Here is an 11,779-nt window from a genome sequence, read left to right on the forward strand (position 1 = left end):
TGGGAATGGAATGGGATGGATATGGGAATGGGAATGGGAATGGGAATGGGAATGGGAATGGGAACGGAAATGGAATGGGAATGGGAATGGGAATGGGAATGGGAATGGGAACGGGAATGGAGTGGATATGGGAATGGATATGGATATGGATATGGATATGGATATGGATATGGATATGGATATGGATATGGATATGGATATGGATATGGATATGCATATGGATATGGGAATGGGATGGATATGGATATGGGAATGGGACGGATATGGATATGGATATGGATATGGATATGGATATGGATATGGATATGGATATGGATATGTGAATGGGATGGATATGGATATGGGATAGATATGGATATGGATATAGATATGGATATGGATATGGATATTGGATGGAAAGGCAGGGCTGGGTTCATGCCAGCCTCAGCCCTTCAGTTTGTTGGGAAAGCAGATGGAAAGTGATGAAGTCCTGGGGGAGCGAAAAAGGAGAAGGAAGGATAGAGCAGAGCAGTGAGGGGGGATTTTATAAAAGAAACAGCAGCGTAAAACCCTTGAGRAAACTATTCCCTTCAGTTCCTGCTGAAGTGGGAATTTTCTCCTCTGCCATCTCTCATCTCATCTTGACAGAGATGTGCCAAATGCTGGGGCTCATTTTTGATATTCCATTGAACCAGCCTGACCCAGGTTCAGTGGAATATTGAACAGTCCTCGCTGCCTCAGCCCTGGCCTGGGTGTGTGTTTGGAGATCCCTGTGCAGGTTTTCCCACCTGGAACAGGAATGTTTCACTTCCTTGGCATTCAGAAGATCTAATCCTCACCCATCACTTCCTGTTCAATCATTATTTTTTCAGATTTTAGGGATTTGGGGCAAGCATTTGATTTGTTATGTTTCTCCTGGGCAATATTTTAATTATAAAATCTCTATGTGTCCTGGTCAAGCCCATCTCTGGAGTTGTGCTGGAATCACTTTTTGGACATTATTCCCTATGGAATGTGTCACCTCCTGTGATTCCCCTCCCCACAGAAGCAGATCTTTGCTGTTAATTTTGCTGTTTAACGAGGCAATTTTGGGTGCTGCTCCTCCTCTTCTCCACCTCTTCTGGAGCAGCAGCAATTCCGGGAACGGAGGAGAAGCTTTGGCGTGCAGGGAGCAGAGTTTGGAGCCCTGCAGCTTTTRGGGTCATGGCTTTTCTGTTTTATGGGTTTTATGGGACACCACGTGCTGCTTTCCCAGCAGATGAAAGGGTTTTGCTGTCAGCACTTTGAAAAAGACCCAGAACAAACCAACCCCAAGTGGGACTCTGGGCCTGCCTTTGGCATCTCCTGGGGCTTTTTGGGTCAAGCMACTGCTGGAAAAATCCCCCAATTCTTTCCACTGGGAAAAAGCCACAAAATGGGCTGGTAGAGGGAGGGCAATGGAGACAGAATTAACAGCCAGGTGGTGGGGCCATGCATTTTTTGGGGTGCTTCCATGCATCYTTTAACCAGTTTAAGCACCAGTTTAAGGCAAAATTAACCAGTTTCAAGTTTAACCAATTTAAGGCAAAATTCCCATTTTTTACACATTTTTTTTATCTGAATAAAGGAAAAAAAATCCCATTATTTCTTTGTTTTCCTCTTAAGAAGAAAGCTAAACACCATTGAATCACTTCTATCAAAGTCCTTCTTAAAATGTTTCCCCGTCATGGCTCGGGAACATTCGGAGAGGATCCAAACCTGGATGTGGTGGTGGAGATTTGGTCTGAGCTCAAATCCTGGAGCTTTGTTTTTGGAATCTGTGGAGATTTGGGCAGCTTTTTCCAGGATGAGGAGTTTATTTGCCGAGAAATGCAATTTTGGGGCYGACTGCAGCTCTTTACTGAGTTGGCACTGGGAGCTCCTCTCTCTCTAAAGGGCGGCTCTGTTTTGTTCTGGCATTTTCAGAGTTCAACATTCCCATTCTTCCATTTCCCAGAAATGTTTCATTTCCCAGCCTCTTTTGCAAAAGGGAAAAAACCATCAGGAACACCAAACCAAAGCGAAGGGATTGGTCATGCTTTTGGGTTGACCTGAACTTAAAGGATTATTTGGGCTTTTCTTTCRCTGAGCGGAAAAATAAATCCGGAGCTTTTCACTCAGAGTGCAAAYATAATCTTCCCTCACCCCTGGAACRAGCCAGGGAATCTYGCYTGGGATTGGCCTGGGTGTGCARGGCCAGTCTCCACATCCTGGGTGATTTCTCAGCTCTCATCAGGAGGATGAATTAGGGTTTAATTGATGCTTTGATCTCGGGATGTGGTGTTTCCCGGACCTTCGTTCCCTGTGCCTACTCCCCTGTCCTTGGTCATGGTCACTTTGTCCTTGAGTGGACATGGGTGAAATGCTTGTGAATGTAAGAAGGGCTGATTCAGACCTCAATTAAGCTGGTAATTAACTCAATTAACACACTGAGTTCAAGGTCAGGATGTGCTTTTGGAGCTCGCTGCGGTTCAGGGCAGCACTTTGAGCCCTTGGAGCGTGCCCATAAAATTCACCTCTTTTCCAACAAGGTGTTCCTTAGGGTTGGAGCAGATTCCTGGCGGGTTTCGGGCACAGGGGTTGGATGTTCCTGCTCCATGGTGCTGATCCTGAGTGTGCTGGACTAGGGAGGGTTCTGGAATAGAATCGCCGATAGGCTGGGTTGGGTTGGGTTGGGTTGGGTTGGGTTGCGTTGGATTGGGTTGGATTGGGTTGGGTTGGTTGGGAGGGACCTTCAAGCCCATCCCATTCCTGTCCCATGGCAGGGACACCTCCCACTGTCCCAGGGTGTTCCCACCCCAATGTCCAACCTGGCCTTGGGCACTGCCAGGGATCCAGGGGCAGCCACAGCTGCTCTGGGCACCCTGTGCCAGGGCCTCACCCTACAGGGAACAATTCCTGCCCAATATCCCATCTCTTCCTGCCCTCTGGCACTGGGAAGCCATTCCCCCTCTGTCACTGCAGATACATCCGGCTCCTCCACCCACACTATCTTTAGCTCCAGAGAGAGAAAAAATACTTCAGCCCCGTATCCCACCCTTGCCATTGGATATTTAGTGAAAATCAGGGGCAAACGCTCCTCGTGGCAGAGGTGAGGACAGGTCCAGCCCCTGCTCTTTCGTGAGAGCGTCACTGCGGCTCTCCACACCTCTCTCATTGTCGCCTGGGCTGGGCTTGTGCTATTTTCAGCTTCGGGNCTCCAAGAGAGCATTCCATGGGATGATTTTGGTTTGGAATTCACTGCTGGCTTTGTCCCAGCGCTGACAGAGCCTGGAACGTGCCGTGCAGGGGCAGTGGGACACAGGGACAAGCGGCTCCACCATTCCCACATGTCCCAGAGTGATCCCACCACCGATGTCACTCGAGAYRCCACTGAGGGTCCCTCCAGCTGCTYCACCCRAGGGCTTGATGTTCCTGGGTGGATCTGAGCTCTGACAGGGATGAGGAATGCAGGATTCCTGTCAGCACCTCCCCATCCAGGCAGCGCTGCCTTCGGAAAGTTCCTGCGGAGCTCCTGTGGGAATTAGGGACACCCACAGCACAGCCCTGCAGTGGGGAATGCGCCTTTGGGGATGCTCCTTTTCACCCCAAAGCCCCGATATCGGGGTGTGCGGGRCAGGGAGGCCCTGCAGACACCAAACCCTTCCCCTGTTCCCTTTCAGGTCAGCCTTGCCTTTGCTGGGATGGAGTGAGAGCAAACAGATGTTCCCAGAGAGCCGGGCTGACCTGGAAACCATTAATTAGGGGGTGAGGGAAAGAGGAGAGCGCAGGGCTCAGATTTCCTTTTAGGAGAGCTATTTTTAGGCTCAGGACAAGTTAACAGCAACCTGCTGCTGGGCCAGTGGGGAAAACGAGGAATAATGGCTTCCTTTCTGGGAGGGATGGTTCCTGGAACGCTGTGATCCCTGGGATTAGTTTAAGTAAAGTTTAGATATATTAATTTGGGGAGGAAAGTGTCTSTGTGTGTCTCRSTCTGGAAGAAYTGTAGGATCRTGGAGTGGTTTGGGTTGAAGGAAACACAAAGCTCATACAAACCCACCCCTGCCGTGGGGGATGCACCTCTGGGGATGCTCCTTTTTTAGGGGAGCAGTGCAGATCAGGATTTACTGTTCCTATACCCCCGAGGAGCCCCTTGGTAACTCGCCATCCCCTCCAAAGCCAGGGGAAATTATGGGGTTCCCATAAACGTGTCACAGTCCTCTGGAGCATCCCGTTCCTGCCTGCTCCGGGAATCACTCATCCCTCTGGCAGAAACCCCTCCCCAGCCCGGCCCGGCAAGTCTGGAGTGSTCCCTGGAATTCAGGGCCATTTCTGGTGCTCCCGGCTCGTTTGTGGCAGCGAGCCCCGACTCGCTGCTCTGGGAGGGAAGGTGGGGACGGACGGGGCTCCTTTTGGGGCTGCTGTGGAGCACCGTGGCTTTACCCAGAGTTAATCAGGGCAGGGACAGAGAATTCCCATCTGTGCTGAACCCGTGTCAGGCTCGGCAGGAGCAGAGCGGCTCTCCTCGGGTGTAGGTGAGGAGCTGGAAGGTGTTTCCCCTTGGAAAGGCTCCTGCTTGTGTGTGTGCATTGCATTACAAGGTGTCTGATCCTATAAACTTCCCAATGTTTAACTCTGTCATAATCCCGTCCCKGGATCATCCTAACCCTGGGATCACCATCCCCTCTGTGCTGGGGTTGGGAGCATTTCACCACCCTCATAACAAACCTTCAGCTGTTTCAGATCCCACTCCAATTGTGGGATTATTTTTGTAGGATTGAGTTTTCTCCCAGCTAAAATAAACCTATTTTGGGTCTGGGGCTTGCTTATGTTTCTTGGGAACAATCTGGCAGATATCCAGACCCCCTCTCCAGGTGAAATACCTGCAGCAGGGCTTGTATCTTGTGTCCAAATAATTTCTGTCTCTGCAGAATAGATTTGCTGGGATAGGCGTGGAATTTTTGGTGTCATCTCTTGTGAGCAAGGAAAACCYGTGGGCATAGTCACAGCTTTTGAGCATGAACTTATTATTATTTATATATGTTATGCTGTGAGATCTCTCTTTTTAATGAAAAGTGGGGTGGCTGAATAGTGGGAATAATTTGGGTATTTTCTGCAGGGTTAAATCACGGGGATGTTTATTGAACCTACAGCAAGAAATCCCAAATCTGTGGGGTTTGATTTGAACGCCTGTTTTAGGTGGGTGAGATGATGACAGGGGTATTGAAAATGAAGCCACTGTTGATGGAAAACACGAACTTTGAAAAGGAAGCCACTGTTGATGGAAAACACGAACTTTGAAAAGGAAGCCACTGTTGATGGAAAACACGAACAGACATTGGCAGTGACTCCTCTGAGGGGCTTCTCCTTCCCCTCACAGAACCTCAGCTGAACCTGGAGCCAAGAGCTGAGCTGACATCACAGAATGGTTCGGGTGGGGAGGGACCTTCAGGGTCATCCAGGACCCTGCCACTGTCCCAGGCTGCTCCAAACCCGGCCTTGGACATTTCCAGGGATGGTGCAGCCKCATTTTCCCGACTGGGAAGAAACTTGTAGAAAATTTCAGGCAGTTCCTGCTGGAATTGCCCCTGAGCCGATGAGCTGTGCCACCAAACGGGACCGTGGCGCCGGTGTGGCACTCTGGGGTGTGACAGCGCTGTCCCTGCGCTCCTCGGATACCTTGGGGCTCATTCCAAAGCATCCTCGGAGCAGGAGGGTGAGCGGATCTCTTTCCATTCCTGGAGGGAAAACCRGGAGATGCCAAACCAAACTCCTCGGGTGACCCTTTTGGGATTTTTTATCCACAGTTCAGGATCTCTTTGGAGTATATGAGAGCTCGGGGAGCCCCCGATGTTGCCGACTGCCTCTGGTTCCCTTTTAGGATTTTTTGTCCGCAGTTCAGGATCTCTTTGGAGTATCTGAGAGCTCGTGGAGCCCCCGATGTTCCCGACAGCCGCTCGTTCCGGGCTCTGCGGTGAGCAGGGGAACATCCCGGCGGATTCGCGTGCGGAGCGCTCGGCTGAGCCAGGGAATTCAGGGAGGAGGGGAGAGCCATCCGTGAGCAGAAGGGGCTGTCACACCCCGCTGTGTGTCCCTAATCCTGGGCTGGGCTGGGGGCAGGATGTGCCGGAGCGCTCGCCCGGCCAGCCCAGCCCACGTAGCAGCTCCAGACATCCCTGGAATGCTCATCCCTGCGAGCAGCTGGACACGGCTCTGAGCGAGCTGAGCTCCTGGAAAATGAGCCCTGAGCATTTCAGGGCCTGGAAGTTTCCGTTCCAGCCCGAATGATCCACCCGTGATGGGGATCGCGGGGTTTGTACCCCGATATCCAGATGGGTCTGGGAGCTCCGGGATGCTGATCCCAAAAACCAGCTGGGGTTGAACTCACATCTGGACAGGGCTAAACTCACATCTGGACACCTGATCCAGGCTCTTCCTCCTCATCCCATCACCCGTGGGTGGGTTTGGGAGAGCAGCCGAGGGGTGGGAAGTTCTCCCGGGAAACTGAGGCAGYACAAGCTTTGCTATGGAGGTGCCACATCATCCTGGGGTTAATGGGATATATTTGTGGGAATGCTCAGGGAAAAGAGATTTTAACAAAATTCCAGCTTTGTGCTGCTGCTTCCATCAGGATTGTCGTGATCCCTTTAATTCCTGGAGCAGTTTGCTGATGGCACGTGCAGGTGACTGGAGCTAAAAAAAAAAACTAAAAAAAAATTTAAAAAATAAAAAAAATAAATAAAAAAAGGGTTTGCCCAGAGGAAAAATCGGATTTTCTCCTGGAGAGAACACAAAACGTGACAGAGCAATTTGTTCCCGAATCGTTGATGCCTTCAGGGAAAAGAGATCACTTAAAAGAATTAATGGAATCGGAATTTGTCATCCCAGGACGTTTGTCAGGGCTCAGCTCAGCTCCCACACCTGACTCGCGTGCGGCAGCTCCATTCCCAAACATCCACAGCTGCTCGCCGGAGCTCGCAACCCGTGCCAAGAGATTGGAAGGTGCTGCCAGGAAAAACTCAACTTGACGAATGGGAATTACCCTTCCTGGGATGGCTGGGAGTGTTTTTAGGAAATCCAAATCTCTCGCTGCTCTCTGGCAAGCTGTTTGTACTCCAGGCAGGATCAGGCAGTCCCTCCCATTCTGATTTTTTTTTTTTTTCGTGGAGCAGCCTCAGCTCCGTGTTTTGCTTGGGCAGGTGAGTAGGAATTGTGTCCTGATGGACAGGAGATTGCTGCTCTCCTTCCTGGTTTTTTTTTTGTTTTTTTTTTTTTTTTTTTTTTTCATTTTTCCTGCCCTCTCAGGCTGTAATTCCTCCCTTCCCATCTCTCGGTGAGCGTGGAAGGGCTCTGAGGTTTCCTGTGGGATGTCATCGTTCTGTGTCACCTCCGTGGCTCCTCGTGGAGAGCAAAGCCCCTCGTGGTTTCCAGGAAGGCCCTGGGAATGTGCAGAGTTGAAAATTGAAAATCCATCCCCATCCCCAAATCAGACCGGTGCTGGGATTCCTCCCTTCCTTCCCTTTCAGTTCCCATTCCCTCGGGATGAGTTCCTGGCATCAGCTGCTGCCAAGAGGAAGCGTTGGAAGTTTATTCCTTCCAGGATATTTTGGGAAGTGGGTGAGGATTCCTTCCAGGATATTTTGGGAAGTGGGTGAGGATTCCTTCCAGGATATTTTGGGAAGTGAAGGAAGGAGGGGTGAGGTTTTCCACAAATCTCAGCCTCTGGGTAGCTCGGAGCAGGAACCATTTTGGAGGTGGCTCCAGGTGGAATGTGTGGCTCGCTTGGATCCTTACAGAATTCCAGGTTTCTGTCACTTCTCCCACCTTTTTGTTTTCCCAAGCCCAACTCCGAGGAGCCAGGTCCCACTCCCTCTGCTGATCTCAGGTTGTGGGGCTCAAAAACACCTTCGATATCCCTGCTCCCTGTTTGGGCTGGGGGCAGGGAGAGTGGATTTTAAAGGATGTGCTACTGGAAGTGTGGAAAAGAGCTTTGACTGGAGCTGGAACTCCTCACAGGGCTGCTCAGGGCCCTGTCTGGAACTGGGGAAGTTGTGGGTTTTTTTTCTTTTGTTGAAGAATTAACTCCAAGTCTGAGGKTTTCTCCTCTTCCCTCAGCCCTGAGTCTCCAGGGCTTTCCCTTGGGATATTCCCKATTTCTCCTGCCTGATTCCCGGTGCTCCAGCTCCCTGCCCCGGTTCCGTGGGTGTTTCAGAACCATAAACGCGCTGGATCCGTGTTTTCAGCAAGCTGCTGAATTATTTATGGATCTGCTGGGATGCGGGAGCTGCCAGCYGCAGGCACGCAGCCAGCGGGGAACGGAGCCAGAACGGGAAAGGGAAAATCCTTCCCCACTCCGAATTCAGGGAATGSAGGGGGTGATCGTGGGGTGAAGGTCCCCCCCGAAGGTCTGGAAATCCCTCGGGAGCAGATCCGCGGATATTCCGTGGATGGGAAGGGCCGGCCCCGCGGGATGGGATCCGTGCGCCGCGCAATAAGATGGATTTAGTTCCTGACCTTTTAAAATCCCGGGAAAAGGCTCGGTGTCTGCGCTGAGGCGTTTTGCAGCTGTTCCCTGTCTGGGGGTGCCACAAGCCAAGGCTGAGGTTTGCAGGGAGGAGCCGAGGCTGCCAATGTCAGGGTGACTCGCAGGGAGCGCGCCCGGGGCTGCGGGATGGGGGAATTTGGGGATTTGGGGATTTGGGGCTGGGAGCGGGATGTGGGATGTGGGAGGGAGGAGCAGCGTGGGTGGGATCCGGGCTGGGGCAGCAGGAGGGTCAGGGGCTGGAGCACGATCCTGTGGTGGGGCAGCGTGGGACACCCGGCAGGGCGGCTGCTGCTCCTCGTCCTCCTGTTTCCCAAAAGATCGGCCCTTTGGATCAGCCCTTTGAGATCAGCCCTTTGGGATCGGTCCTTTGGGATCAGCTCTTTGGGGTCACTGTCCCCACAGGATCGGCCCTTTAGGATCAGCTCTTTGGGATCAGCCCTTTAGGATCAGCCCTTTGGGATCAGCCCTTTGGGATCAGCCCTTTGGAATCACCCCTTTGGGATCAGCCCTTTAGGATCGGCCCTTTGGGATCAGCCCTTTGGGATCAGCCCTTTGGGATCAGCTCTTTGGGATCGGCCCTTTGGGATCAGCCCTTTGGGATCGGCCCTTTGGGATCACCCCTTTGGGATCAGCTCTTTGGGATCACCCCTTTGGGATCACCCCTTTGGAATCACACCTTTGGGATCAGCCCTTTGGGATCAGCCCTTTGGGATCAGCCCTTTGGGATTGCCCTTTTGGGCTCAGCCCTTTGGGATCAGCCCTTTGGGACCAGCCCTTTGGGATCGGCCCTTTGGGATCGGCCCTTGGGATCAGCCCTTTGGGATTACCCCTTTGGAATCACCCCTTTGGGATTGGCCCTTTGGGATCAGCCTGTGGAGGCTCCAGGCCTCAGGGCTGTGTTGCTTTGGAGTTTCCTGCTGCTCCTTTTGGAAGCAAAGCCCTCCACATGTCCCAGGGAGGGATTCAGGGGACGCTGGGATGAGGTGGAATCAGGATTTGGSTCATTCCAGGATGCTGTGGATCTGCTGGGCAGATTTAATGGGACATTTCCACCATCCCAAACCCCACAGAGCACATCCCTGCCCCGATCCCGGCATCGCCCCGGCCGAGCCCTCCTGTCCTGAGGCTCTCCTGAAATGCTGCTGAGTCCATGGGGCAGAAAATCCCACTGGGTGTGCTGGGAAACATCGGGAAATGGGGCTGGGAGAACCAACAGCTCCTTCCTCAGCCCAGGGTGACCCCATAAAAATGGGGTGAGCACAGAACGGGTTCCTTTGGCAGCATCCCAGCCCCGGGAACATCTCCTGGGGATGAAGGCAATGTTCTCCTGAGGGATGGGAGCTCCAACAGGAGCCTCCTGTCCAGAAAKAAAACAGGGAGAGCATTTTGGGAAGCTGGAAGGGCTCTGGGATCAGGGCTGGAGGCGTCTGGATGGGAGGAAAACCCTGCCAAGGGCGGCCGGGGCGGGCGAAGCCTTGGTGGCACTAGGAAATTCCATAAAAAATCCACAYTTTCTCCTGACCTTTCAGTTTCTGCAAGTGCAGGCACATTAAACAGACGTGGAAGGGCTGAGCTGGTGCTGGAATACGAGGATGGAGCAGAGGGGAAAGTGGAAAGCAAACAAGGAAGCAATTAAGGGCACAATGAAGGGAATTAAGCACCGTGCACTCCATTCCGGAGTTATTTATACTCGCAGGCAGAACTAATAATAAACACAGGATTTCCACAAGGAAAACAATTTCAGTTCTCTCTTTTAAACAACTTTATGGAGCTGTGACAGTTATGGATGGAGAAATTCCTTGGATCTCCTTTGCAATGTCCCAGTCCTTGCCTGGAGMAGGGATTTTACAGCCGGGAGCTGGGATTGCTGAGGCTCCAGTGGGATTCCAGGACAGGAGTGGTCACTGCTTCCCAGTGGAATCACCACGCTGTAAATTCTGGGTGCCACCAGGCTCTAAAGATCAAATATTGATCCTGGTGATGCTTGGCTTGGAGCCAGGACAGCAGCAGGATCAGTGGGATCCCCCCAAATTTCAGGGCAGCACGGGAGCCGCTCCTGGTGGGGTTTGGTGCGGGAAATCCGGGAAGAGAAGGGTTTTCCTTGGATTCCTGAGGGTGTGGAGTCCGAGCCACCTCAGGGATCTACCCCAGTGCTCGTGGTGGGTCTGCTGGGCTGGGATTTAGGGTGGGAAAGTGGGGTTTGGAGGTGGTGGATACCTACAATGGCTTCACCAGGAATTGGAGCTTTGGGAGTGCCTGGAAACGCGTGAGGGAATCCAGGTGGATTTATCTCCTCGTGGAAATGATCCCAATGGGATTAATGTGGATCTTTCTGCTGTGGATCCTTCCCATGGGCATGGCCCCAATCCCTGGGAGCAGGCAGGGATCCTGGAATGGTCTGGACCTCCAAAGGTCACCTCAAAGGTCACCTCAAAGGTCACCTCACCCAACACCCTGTGCTCAGCAGGGATATCTTGCAGAGGATCCACAGCATTCCCATCTCCCTGTGCTCCTGTTGGGAACCTCTCCAAATCCTGATTTTCCAGCCCCTGGGGCACACAAAGGCGGCTCAGGGTGCTTGTCCCATTCCTTGCTCACCCTTTGGCTGCTGTAGGGCCGTCTGTGGGCACTGCTTGTATCTCTGCTGGGATGGGGGCATCTCCAAAATCTTGGATTATTTAAGGATCCAATTTTAGCTGTTAAACTCCTCTTTAGGAAGTGAGTAAAATTCCCTTCTCCGTGAAGGATCAGCACTGGTCTCCTTGGATAATTCCCTTGATGTCCAAGTTGGAATCTGCTCCCTGAGGACCTGCCCCATTCTCCAGGGAAAATGAGGGGACAGACGCTTTCCAAACCCACTCCAGGATTGCCCRGGATCCTTTTGGATCATCCGGCACTCACAGCAACCATTAATTTACATAAAGCTCAGGAGATGTTATGGAAGGGCTCGTTAGTGCCAGACATTGTTATTAATTCCCCAGTATTGACATTGTTGTTGTTTTGTCTGGGGCAGGGCTGCAATTCCCARTGATCCCGGTTAATGGGGTTGTGGTCGAGCCCTAAAACACTCGGGAGCTGTGGAGGAAGGGGAAGAGAGGGGGATTTGCCTCGTTTGCCAATTAGCAGAACGTCTCCGTGGATATTTCTGGAATGTTTGTGCTTTTCCTCCTCCAAATTTGGACGGAGGATGAGAAACATCGGGGACCGATGGCTTTGGGGATGGAAAGATCAAGAGTGTCAAGTGCTGCTTGTCCTGAA

This window comes from Malurus melanocephalus, unplaced genomic scaffold (assembly GCF_030028575.1).
Source record: "Malurus melanocephalus ecotype Western Australia unplaced genomic scaffold, MMel_1.1 scaffold_710, whole genome shotgun sequence".
NCBI classification, from domain to species: domain Eukaryota; kingdom Metazoa; phylum Chordata; class Aves; order Passeriformes; family Maluridae; genus Malurus; species Malurus melanocephalus.